Source organism: Canis lupus, chromosome 24 (genome assembly GCF_003254725.2).
Source record: "Canis lupus dingo isolate Sandy chromosome 24, ASM325472v2, whole genome shotgun sequence".
Lineage (NCBI taxonomy): Eukaryota > Metazoa > Chordata > Mammalia > Carnivora > Canidae > Canis > Canis lupus.
In genome coordinates this window covers 20,759,679-20,772,956 of record NC_064266.1, presented here as the reverse complement: position 1 = coordinate 20,772,956, position 13,278 = coordinate 20,759,679, and the positions used below count along the sequence as shown (strand labels likewise).

General features: G+C 35.9%; 1 long non-coding RNA gene across 1 annotated transcript; it reads left to right on the top strand.

Annotated features, from left to right (window-relative positions):
• Positions 1–1,690: 1,690 nt before the first annotated feature.
• On the top strand, positions 1,691–8,697 carry LOC112673752 (uncharacterized). The gene is made up of 3 exons (XR_003145033.2): positions 1,691–1,848; positions 4,629–4,755; positions 6,086–8,697. It is a non-coding gene; the product is annotated as an uncharacterized LOC112673752 (long non-coding RNA).
• Positions 8,698–13,278: the final 4,581 nt, after the last annotated feature.

Sequence of the window (13,278 nt, the reverse complement as noted above, 5' to 3'; positions counted from 1 at the left end):
TCTGAATATATATCCAAAAGAACTTTCATAAAGTACTGGTAAGAATGTAAAATGGTACAATCATTTGGAAAAGAAGTTGGACATTTCTTTCCTTTCCTTTTCGTTCTTTCTTTCTTTTTTTTTTTTTTTAAATAAACTCTTCAGCCAGCATGGGGCTTGAACTCACAACCCTGAGATCAAAAGTCACATGCTCTACCAACTGAGCCAGACAGGCACCTGGCCATTTCTTAATAAGTAAATATATACCTATTCTGTGACTGAAATTCCCCTGCTAGCTGTTTATACAAAAGAAAAGAAAGCATATATCCACACAGAGACTTGCACACAAATGATCAACAACAGCTTTGTAGTAACAATATCTAGAAACAACCAAAATTAAGAGGTGAATGAATAAACAAATTTTTGTATATCCATGAAATGGAATGTTATCAGTGAAAGTAAATTAAGTATTATTATATCCAACACCATGGATGAATCTCAAAATTATTACACTGATGAAAGAAGACAGGCTAAAAAAAGAATGCTATGCATTCTTTATGTGCTATTTTAGAAATCGCAAACAAATCTATATACAGATACTGGACCATTGGTTGTCTGAGAAATATGGAGGAAGAGAAAGAAAGAAATGGATTTCAGAGAAGCACAAAGAATCTTTGAAGGTTGAAGGAAGTATTATGTTGATTGTGGTGGTGGTTTCACCCATGTTTGCATATGTCAAACTCATCAAATTGAACACTTTAAATAATACAGTTTAATATATGTCAGTTATATCTCAATAAAGCTGTAAAAGAAATGAAAAAATAAAATCTCTTCACAAAGAAGGAAATCTCAAGTCTTTTGAATTTCAGCCACAATCCAGAGGGCCACTCAAAAAATTTTAATGCAATTTAAAGTTTACTGGGACTACCTGTCTTTAACCAGTTCCATCTAGAGGACACTATTATTAAAATGATGTGTATCCTTCCACCCCCTTTAGCTAATACTTTTACTGACATACATACACACAAATTAGACATACATACACATAAATTAGAATCATTACTATATTGTTCTACAGCATTGCTTTTGCACTCAAAAATATGTTTAGAAAAACAAATCTGCTGCAGTCTTTTTAACAGATGCATGATGTTAAATCATTTGAATGCACTTCATTTAATGATATTCTACTGATGGGCTTAAAGGGGGATTTGAAGACATCTTTGTACATAGATCTTTGATCACTGACATTTCTTTAAAAAAAAACTTTTTGAAGTGCTTATGATCAAAAGAGGATTAATCTGTTCATTCAACAATTATATAGGTACTTCTCTGTACCCACTACTGAAAAACAGAAAAGAATAATATATAGTCAGTGTCCTTAAAGGCATTCCATTTTAGAGGGAGAGACAGGTGAACAGATTGTCACAATGCAGTAAGATAAACACTAATAGAGTCAACACAAGAAGCTGTAAACAAAACAAACAAACCCAGGTAGGAGTGCCCAGGCTTAGAGGATCAAAATAAATTACCCTTGTAAGTGTCCTTTCTCTCCAAATTACCATACCATTCTTTCACCTTTTCTTCTATCTTTCACTTTCCTTAACGACATACCTAGGACAGGACTCTGAACAGTGGTGCTTCAATTAGAGCTTCTGGCCAATAGACTGCAGTTATGTTTGACACAGTATCCTATATGCTACTGGTCTACTGGCTGAGCCCAACCCCATCTAGAAAAGACAACAGAGACCTGTGTCCAGAATCACACTGAATAGAGTTTTGGACTCCATAGAACCCACTGTCTTTCAGGAGCTATGAAGTCCTTATTATTCACCTTCGCAATTTTTTTCCTCCTGATTCACTTGGTCTCAGGTAAATAAAATCTTGGGGGAAAAGAAACACTAACCTAGAACAGGGTCCTGCACATAGAATCCCTATTGTCAAACTCTCCATGAGAATGGGGGAAAGTGTTTTCACAGGACAGGAGCCTGAGGTTTGCTCTGTTTCTTTAGAACATCTCTCTTCTAAGAGATCCCAAGAGAAGATCTAAGAGATCTCACAATGGAGCAGTGACTATGGTTGAAACTGAGGGAGAATAATTAGTACCCAAATGCAGAGATGGACCTGACTTTCCAAACCGCCCTCTATCCTATCACCGAGGGCCAACTCAGGCCAGCCCTGCCTCACTTCACTTTGTATGGCACCAGGTGTTATCTTCTAAAGTAACAATTCTACAATATTACTTCTAATTTTCTTGATCTTTCAGAGAAGATCTCCCATTTTTGTATTCTTGGATGTGATTAATAAGACTGGAAAGGCTATTTCTGAATATCTGTAGGACTGTAAAGTGGAAAAGTGAAGGAAACTATCCTGGGTGGACATGGGGAAAAGATTCAGAACTGCTGGAAGACCCATGTCACATTTCAGGCTTCTCGTGTAAACATTCCTTCTTTTTAATTAATTCTATAGTTCATATTTACAAAATTAAGACAGGAATACTCTACTTGGGAAATCAAAAAAAATTGGTTACAATTTAATAACCTCTTATATTTTCTAAATGTTGACCAAGTCATATGTCATGTTTCTAACCTAACTGCTTAATTTAACGTTTTGTGAATTTTACAGACCTTTAAATATTCCTCAAAAATAAGGTTTGCCATAGATGTTCATTATTCTATTTTTATTCCAACATTTGTTTGGAAAGACTTTGCTTGCATCAAGTTATTTTTTCCTTTTTTTTTTTAAGATTTTATTTATTTATTCATGAGAGACACAGAGAGAGAGAGAGAGGCAGAGACACAGGCAGAGGGAGAAGCAGGCTTTCTGCAAAGAGCCAGATGTGGGACTCAATCTTGGATCCTAGGACCACATCCTGAGCCGAAGGCAGACAGACACTCAACCACTGAGCCACCCAGGCGTCCCAAGTTATTTTTTCCAATGTGTTAGTATTATAAAATGTTGTAATCTAGTTCATAAATCATTGTAGGATTTCTGTATATAAGCAAATTTTAGAAGTTCATTTCCAGGTTACATCATAGTATTTCTTTTAAGAGAACCACCATACATTTTTCAAATGGTCACTCTTAGTATGTTAGTACTTTCTCACTAATTAATTTAGGTTTTCCTAGATTAGTATATTAACTTTGAAATTTTATATTAATGTAAATATTGTGTGCTAGCTTTTAGTACCTTTATTGATATGTACTTTCATATCTATGACAAGACATTATTTTTATCAGGGAACTGGCATATATTTTCAAATGGTTATTCTTAGCATATTAGTGTTTTCTTATTAATTTGATACTTTTATCTGACAGGTATGTTAACTTTGGCATTTTATGCATTGCAAATTATTGTGTTGGTTATTTTTTACTTTATTGATACAGATAAATTCTGTATACCATATAGCCCACTCATTTAAAATATATAAATCGGGGATCCCTGGGTGGCTCAGCAGTTTAGCGCCTGCCTTTGGCTCAGGGCCTAACCCTGGAGTCCTGGGATCGAGTCCCGCATTGGAATAAATAAATAAATAAATCTTAAAAAAAATAAAATATATAAATCAATGCATTTTAGTCTATTTAGAGAATTATGCAACTATCACCATGATCTAAACTTAGAATCTCCTCATCATCCTAGGAAGAAACCTTGTGCCCATCAGCAGTCACTCCTCACTTGGCCCCACAAACCCAAGGCAATCACCTATTGGTCACTTTTTAATTTTTTATTAATTTATTGAGGTGTGAAATTTTCATTTTCATATCAAATCTATTAGTATTTTTCTTTGTATTCTCCATTAGCTTAGAAAGTTCTTTCCAGTATTGAGAACAGTTACTTGTGTTTTATATTTTCTATGGTTCTATTTTTTACACTGGACTATATCTTTTTTTTTTTTAAGATTCTATTCATTTATTCATGAGAGACAGAGAGAGGCAGAGACACAGGCAGAGGGAGAAGTAGGCTCCATGCAGGGAGCCTGATGTGGGACTCAATCCCAGGTCTCCAGGATCAGGCCCTGGGCCGAAGGTAGCACTGAGCCACCCGGGCTGCCCACTGGACTATATCTTATCTGTAATTTTTGAATATATGCCACAAAGTACCAAACTAACTTTTTGAGGAAGAATTTCCTAACAGAAAGATAATTGTGTTATTCTACAGCCTGCCTCCAAGAATATAATGGTTTCCATTCTCTACTACTAGCAAACTGTTCAAATTGAAGGATAGGAGAAAATTAATAATGGTATGAGAAATGTCTCAGAAAATGTTCCTGGTCTTAAGTAACCTCAAAATTCTATGAGTTTAGGTTGTACAATTTTTCTCCCTGCCTCTGGGAACATTAACATACATCACACACTCACATGATGTTCTAGTTTTAAAGCAAAGGGCCCTGAGAAAGTTCAGGTTCATTTTCTAGACAAACACAAGCAATTCAGGATTATCCTGTAAGATTAGCCAATCCATCTCCAACATCTAGTGGCATTAAAAGTGGAATACATATATTTGGGAGAGAAAATCCTCAAAACACCAAGACACGTGGAACATCAGGAATGGAAAGAAGGAAACAACAGATTTGATCTGAGATTTCCATCCATATATCCCAGCTGAAGAAAGACTTTTGAGTGTCCCATTCATGGAGATGTTTGTTTTTACAGTGAGGAAAAGGATAAAAGAAGGCATGGTTGGAAAGGGAGTATAAGTCCAAGGATCATTCCAAGAGCCCTTAAGACACACAGAATATGAAGAGGGAGAAGAGTCATGAAAACAGCAGAAGTCCCTCAGGTACATCAAGCTCTTCACCAGCTCATGGCCTTTGCATACGCTACTCCCTTTCTTTCTAACACCTTCTAGGTCTTCACAGAGCTGGATCCTTTTTATCATTCATGTCTAGCATCAAATTATCACTTCCTTAGGGGTAATTCTATCATCCTGTCATTAGTAGATCTACTCAGTTTCTCTGTTACATTATTTCTTTCCTTAATAATACTTAGATCATGGGATGCCTGGATGGTTCAGTGGTTGAGCGTCTGCCTTCAGCTCAGGTCATGATCCTGGGATTTTGGGATTGAGTCCTGCATTAGGATTCCCTACTTCTCCCTCTGCCTATGTCTCTGCCTCTCTCTGAGTCTCTCATGAATAAATAAATAAAATCTTTAAATAATAATAATAATAATACTTAGACCAACCTGTAGCTATTTACTTGTTATTTTCTTTCTCCTCTTTTCCAATGTAAGCACCTGATCTTGTCTGTTCTGCTTAATTCTGATTATATATATTTTGATTGAATAAAAGAAAATATGACTCAACATAGAGCAAGATGGGGAAGAGTCCGAACATCTCTTCATGGCCCTCTATATGTTAAACCATTTGATGGAAGACTTTGTATATGTATGTAATATGCACACATATTATGTACCTACAAAATATTTATACCCTGCAGAATGTCTCTCTGATTAGTATGTTCCTAGTAAAATGCCTCTTTTATATTTTATTACTAAAATTACCAAGAATTATGCATATATAATCAATGTTTATATGTTAAAACTTTAGATGTATTTGTCTATCAGTTGATACATTATTAACAACATATGTAAGACAAGCATAGAATTACATTCCAAATAAAATTTGTAGGATCTCAGAAACATGTAATGATATTCTCAAAATCCCCCAAGTGTCAACAAAAGCTATGTCTGTTTTGATAATTCTGAGAAGCATTACAACAATGATTTAAGCATTTCATATGTTATAGGAGGATAGCTTGTGAGTTCTACTTATGTGTTTAAATGTGTTTTGGTTACACTTTAGAAAACTGGGGATTTTGTGTTGATGTGTAATGATATGTAATTTTTTTCATTAAAAAAATGAAAAATAGAATTCTGGGGAAAGTTTGCATGCAGAATTCTCATTTCAGGAACGGTAAGTTCTTACATATGTATATAAATTCATATGTTTCTGTATTCATAAAATCTCATTTATTCCTCAGAGGAAGTTTTCACTGTTAGGACAAATACAACAAAGCAACTGAAAAAGACTTCAATAGTCAATGTTCAATGTTTAAATTTATTTTGATAAATATCTTTGGTTTAATGAGTTAAACAATTCCTTTACACAGGTCATTTATTTTTGAGAAGGTGTGAAAACAAAATGGGATATTGCAAGAAGAAATGCATTAGTGGAGAACTTCAAAAAGATTATCTGAAATGGAGATGTGACAGACACAAGGTGTGCTGTGTTCTGGCTACTGACAATAAAATTAAACCCTTAAGTTCCAGTAATAAAATCTTTATGCCAACTGTTAAGAATCAACAACTATCAACTACTAAGAAACTGAAAACTACACTAATGGTGATCACTGCTTCTACTATTTGAACATTTCAGCTTCTGTCTCCTTAGAGGATCCCTGGTTCATTAAAGCAAAGGGCCTTATTTTGGGCTCAGTCTTCTCTCTACTCCCCTCCCCACTGTCCCTCCACTCACGTCACATCTCCTTAGCACTAGCAGTGCCAGAGGAGGGATGCAAATAAGGCAGATGCCAGACACAAGTGAGGCTTAGTCCAAAACACTCATTAGGGATGGATGGACAGAAGTGGTGTCATCACTGAAGACAGTTTCCTAGGCCTCAATCTGCCGATAGCAGTGATTATCAAACATTAAAGCACAACAGAAACACCCAGAGAGACTGCAAAACACAGACTTCTGGCTCTCACTTCCAGTTTCTGATTCTGTGATAGAGCTTGAGAATTAGCATTACTCACAAGTTCCCAGGTGATGCTGGTGTTGCTACTCAAAGAGCCACACTTTGAGAATTACTGGTCCATAATATGGAATGCTTGAAGGCCTCCTCCTACAGATTGAAGGCATTTGCCAAATATTTTTCAAGTGGTTAATAATACAAAACCATTCCTACCATAAGCTTTCATATCCATTCTCTTATTGGGTTTCCTACAACCACCTTAGGATGTAGGTATTGTGACCTCACTTCAAAGAAGAGAAATACTGGTTTGCAGGCATTTGAACTGAGATAGACTTAATTGACTATTAAGAGCACTCTATCAAAAAAAAAAAAAAAAGAGCACTCTATCACTCTACTTTGATGTTATCCAATTTTCTTCTTTCCCTGGAAATCTGAATATAATGGCCAATTTAGAGAGGATAGAAAGGAGAGTAAGAGCTTTGTAGTGTGATGTAAATACTGGTCTATTTAGTTATTCATGTTTATTCATAGGCCTTTTTCCTTAAGAGCTGCCCACATAAGTCAGAGAAAATAATCAGAATGAAATATCACCTTCATTTATTCTAGATCTCTTCCAGGAGACTGGCCTCTGCATCCTGAAACAGACACATCTATGATCTATGTTATCATCCAGCAGAGGAAATTTGAGGGGTAGGTCATCCCAAACTAGCAGGACATCATTGCCTTTTACTCCCATGGCTCTCATTGTAGGCAGAACTCATGAACTCACACAGGAAAGGGGATGGACAGAGGCAGGTCACTTCAGCACAGGAGGGCAGTGGAAAAAAACATGAGCTTCACAGTCAGACATCTATGAGGTCACTCATGGTCCCACCAACTATTCAGTTATTCAGTCTGTGGACAATTAATTTCCCACCTTTAAGCCTAAATTCATGAAGCTGAAGAATAAAGAAAATATTTAGTCCCACTCAGGGTCCTTTGAAGGTTGCTAGAGTAGTATATTCAAATTTACTCACAACATAAGGACTTAGCCATAGCAGGTTGCTGATTCCTGGGGGAAGAGCAGAAAGGCACAGTTCCCGAGGGCCCTGCTCACTAGACCATGGCTGTTTTGCATGGGTATGGTGATTAGCAGCCATGTTTCACCTGGGGGGGAAGGAAGTTCATTGCAATGCAAAGAAGGCTGTGACAGAGGTTAAGATCAGAGGATCTCACTGAATAGCCAGATGGGATTTTAAAGGCTCCTGGTAGAACTCACTGTGCTTTCCCCTCAGTAATCATCTTGATCACTACCTTGCAAACACCTCAGAGCTATGATCACTGTGATTATGGGTGAGGAATATCATCTTAGTGTGGCAGCCTGAAACTTTACCCTACTTTTTCCCTTACATCCATTCCTTTTTCATCCCATGCTGGAACTTAGGTGGCAAATAACCCTTCTCTGCTTTTGAAGGAATCTTCATTGTATGAGAATCCAGAATGTGCCAAGCACATTGATGCACAATGTAATTAAATAAAAGCCTTCTATAAGAATTATGATAACATGATTAAAGCTAAGGAAACTAGAGCAAAACATATCTAGGTTCTCCTTTTACTATGTTTACTTATTATGTGGTCTCTACCTCAGTTTATTCATTGGTAAGACAGGTATAATCATACACTGACCTCCTGGAATAGGTCTAAAAGTTAAATAAGCACCTTGAACACTGAGCACAGTCTCTGATACTTAATGAAATGCTATGAAATATGGGTTTAAAAAAAGTATGTGAGGTATAGGTTATTCTCATTTAAAATATGAAAAATCTGAGTTCCTGTAGGTAAGGGATCTTGAACAAGAGCAGCCAGCCACATTTGGGAAGCAGTTCTGCTGCTCCCAAGGCCATATCTCTAACTCATCTCCTGTTAAACCTGAAGGTATCCTCAAGGCTGACTTCTAACCTGTTAGTTTTTCATCCTGCAGAGTCGCATAGTCCTCAAGCATGAGCTCTGAAAACCACACACATTCCTAGCTGTGCATTCAGGCTTTCGTGTCTGAATAAATCTTTTCCTTAAATAAACTAAATGAGAATTGGATTTCAATGCATATCAGTATTTGATCCTAATAATGACATTCAAAAGTTTGACTCCAAGACTCATAATCACTACAAAGTAAAAACCTGTAATAAAAAAATACACAAAACTTAAAGATAAAGGACTCAAAGCATATTATTATGGAAAATTGCCAAATCACAAAAGAATATGATAAGACAGAAAGAAAAGAATAAAGGATCTGCAAAACACCCAGAAAACAATTAACAAAGGGGCATTAGTAATTCCTTACATATCACTAATTATTCAGCCTTAAAAATAGAGGGAAATCCTACCATTGCAACAATATGAATAAACCTGGAGGACATTATGCTGAGTGAAATAAGCCAGACACAGAAAAGCAAAAGTGAGATCATGTGATCTCACTTATAAGTGGAACTTAAAAAAAGAAAAATTGAACTCAGAGTAACAGAGAGTAGAATGGTAGTTACCAGAGCCTAGGAGTGGGGGAAAGAAAGGAGATAATAATTAAGGGTACAAATCTTCAGTTATAAAATCAAAAAGTTCTGGAGACCTAATGTACAGCATAGTGACTATAATTAGTAATGATATGTTGTACTTGAAATTTAGTAATAAAGTAGATCTCAAGTATTCTCACCACACACACACACACACACACACAGATGGTAACCATAGGAAGTGATGAATATGTTCATTAGTTTAACTTTGGTAATCATTTCACAATGTATGCATATATTAAAACACCATGTGCGGGCACCTGGGTGGCTCAGTCAGTTAAGCATCTGCCGTCAGCTCAGGTCATGATCCCAAGGTCCTGGAATCAAGCCCCACAACAGGCTTCCTGTTCAGCAGGGAGTCTGCTTCTCTCTCTCCCTCTGCCCATTCCCCTGCCATGCTCATCCTCCCTCTCAAAAAAATAAATAAAATCTTAAAAAAACAAAACACCATATGTATACCTTAAATATATGTAATTTTATTTATCAATTACACCTCAGTAAAGCTGATAAAATAAAATCTTCTCAACTAAGTTATATTAGAGATATATCAACTGAACAATTCTTAGAGGGAAATTTGTGCCATTTGATCCATATATTAGAAAAGGAGATAATTTGAAAATAGAGATTCATATTGAAAGAGTAGAGGAAAGTTTAGTACATCAAGCTCAAATACATAGCAAATAAGACAAACAGTAAAGAAGAAGAAAAGAAATCAATGAAATACAGAACAAACTTTCAATAAAGAAAGTAAAAAAAAAAGTTTGCTGCCTGAAATGAGAGTAATGATCTAGGCACACAGAATTACAGAGACCAAAAAATGGTCAACACACAAAGAAATTAACTCACAATGGCTAATAGAAAAGCAGAACAAGTACATAAAAGTACATTAATATATGGTCTTTATTAGACTGAACTATAAGTTATATAATATCACTTGTGTTATTCTATCCTGTTACAATGTCACATTGAAAAGAAAACAGACCAGCAATCAAAAGTAAACAAAACCCCAGTCTGGTATTAACTGAGCCTGTGGCTGGCCACTCTATCCCATTACATTTTGTTATATAACCATTTCATAATCATTAATTTTAAACCATACATGTATGTGATGAAACATTTTCAAATAATATAGAATGAAGTAAAACATGAAGTAAAATACCTTGAAATATCCCTCTGAAAGGAAACATTTTTGAAGTTGGATATTCTCCTTAGAATTCTCTCCAAAATGTGTAATCTCGTCTATTTATGAAGTCAAAATTGTACCTAGAGCCCCTTGATTTGACTGGTATGATTACTTAGTGAAACTTAGTGATTACTTCCCTATACTCCCTCCTCTTCTTGTTAGCAATATTATGCTTTAGTTTCCTATTAGTTGGCTTTATGAAATCACATGTGCAAATATTTTATTTCTACTAACTTTAGGTATTATTTTGGATTTCTTATGATGTTAAAGACACATCACCTCCTCCACACAACACATCTCCCTATTCCGTCAGTTATTTATCATGCTTACATTGCCAAGGCTGTCAATTCTGTTATAATGTTAGAAAATGTGTCTCAAGATTCTTGGAACATGGTGATCTGAATATGGTTCCTTTCTCCTCCTCTACTTTGAGGAGACCTACTTCTCCAGTGTCAAGGAGCTGCTAACAGTTCTAGACAGGTGCACAAGTCAGGATGTTAGCACTATTGGGCTTTAGGCAAAGAGAAATGTTGTGAAGTTTGTTTTCCTTGATTGAGTTGGAAAAATTCCTGACAGTCCTGAAGAAGTACCAAGTGTTCAGAGACCTGCGGAAGTCCTGGAGAGTCAACACTGGCCCCACATGAATATATGAGACTCACATTCACCAAAGAGATTTAAATTGAATACATAGCTTGAGCCCTCCTTGCCTTTTAGCCTGAGAGTGCATAGGTAAGGGTTTAGCCATGAAGGTTTCTACCATTGCCTCAGAAAAGAAACGGCAGACAGTAGCTAGGGAAATGAATAGAAACTGCTTCAAATTCATATGCAGAGAAAAAGATTAAGTTTAAAACTATACTTTCTTAAATAAGATATTCAAGGTAAAAATTTAGGAAATAGTACTCAGCCCCAATTTACTAACCTGGATATAATTAAGTGCTAAATATGTGAAAGCATTAAAGACAAACCTGAAGAATGGAAATAATGAGGAAGTAGACGAGAATCTACAGAAAGACCCAAAAACCCTCAACAGAGTTACAGAAAAATACATACAAGATAAAAACTTGAGTTGATCAAGAAAAAAATAATAACAAGGTAATTCTTCAAAAAAAAAAAAAAAAAAGGACAAGCTGAAGATTTAAGCGAGCCATTTGAACCTAGGATAGATTGACAATAAAAAACACTCTCCTAGGAACATCCAGGCAAAATTCCTGAACACTAGAAAGGCTTACGAGCCTCCAATCAGAAAGAATAAAACATTAACAAAGGAAAAAAGAATTAGACCAACAACTACATAGTATCTGCAAGACTATAAGCTAAAATATAGAACACAATTTATATATTGGAAAGCAATGTATAAATCTGTGAAGACTTCTGCAAGGAAAGGATTATATCCCAATAATTATATACCAAGACAGAGTTCCTACTTCAGTTCCACCTGTAAAGAGTTTAGATGTTGTCATTCTAACCTTAAAACAAGAAAAAGGTCATTTCTGAGCATGTGTCCTTCCCTTTACATGTGTAGCTTGCTAAATTACCCAGTCTACATGGGGATTTTGAGAAACCCTAATTTCAAAAAACAAATTTTTCCTGCTAGGCTTTCAATACCCTAATGCTTGCCTCAGTTGTAATCTCTGTTCCCAGGAGGTTATAAGTTGTTCATTTTCCTTTCAAAGTTTTCAATGAAAACAGACAGTTTCTATCTTAAGTGGGTTCTGACTTAGGTAAAATAATGGTAAATGCTTTGTGCCAGTCCTTTAGGTTTACCTCTGACAGGTTAAAACAAATAAACATCATTCTTTCTTTAATTTAAATTCAATCAGCCAACATAAAGTACATACTTAGTTTCAGATGTAGTGTTCAATGAACATAACTCTTGAGAATAAGATCAGTTCACCTTAGACTGCCTCATACACTGAGAATATTGGCTGTTTGTCTTCAAGACCACTACTGAGTCAGGGGCAGTTATGGCAAAGACAAGAAAAAATTCTGCAAAGCTTTCCCACCATTTAAAAATTTCCTTTTTTTCAATGATTCAGTCTTTGCTTGGTTACTATAAACCTTTGACTACTTTCCAGATGTCTGACAAAATTAATTCTGACACTTTTGGCTTGATTTGTCGATGTTTCTCTGTAGGAATGGACACTCAGAGCCACCTGTTGCAGCACATCCACTAATGTCACCCCACCCATCCTTCCTTCTTCATGAATGGTAGCATGTATTTACGGGTAATTTGATTAGCTTGCTTTCTGCCTGTAGGATTTGGGGAGTTCAACAGTCTTCTTTCATTCATTTATTTCTGTCTCTGTCACTTTCAGTCCAAGATACAACATTCTCAGAAACCTTGTGGGTCTCCTGTGTATGTCTTGAGATTCATTCCACTAGACAAGATATCCCTCCAAAGATATTTTCTGGATAATCCTCTCTCTATTCACAGCTTCTGCTTAGATGGCTGAGAGGAGCCATTAGTCCCATGCTTAATCACGTGGAAGAAGCCTCTGAGTGATTGAATATTATGACTTCAGTGATCCTTCCAAGGCATTAGCAAAAGGTTTGCTAGCCAGACCCTTAGGTTTCTTTCCAGAACATGTTTTATTGATAGTAGATCTCCAAATTTGAATGTCTTTTGTAATCTGGATAGGTGAATTTCCAAATTATCAAATGCTGGTTCCTTCTTGTTGAACAATTCTTTCCATCAATATCTTTCCTCTTGCATTTTACCATAAACTGCACCAAGAATACAGCCCATGCCTTTAGCACATTGCTTGCAAATATCCTCACTTAAATATCCAAATGCATCACTTTACATATTCTGATTTCCATATAACTATAGAATATAATATGTACAGTGGCTAAGTTTTTGCCACTGTACATAACAAGGACAA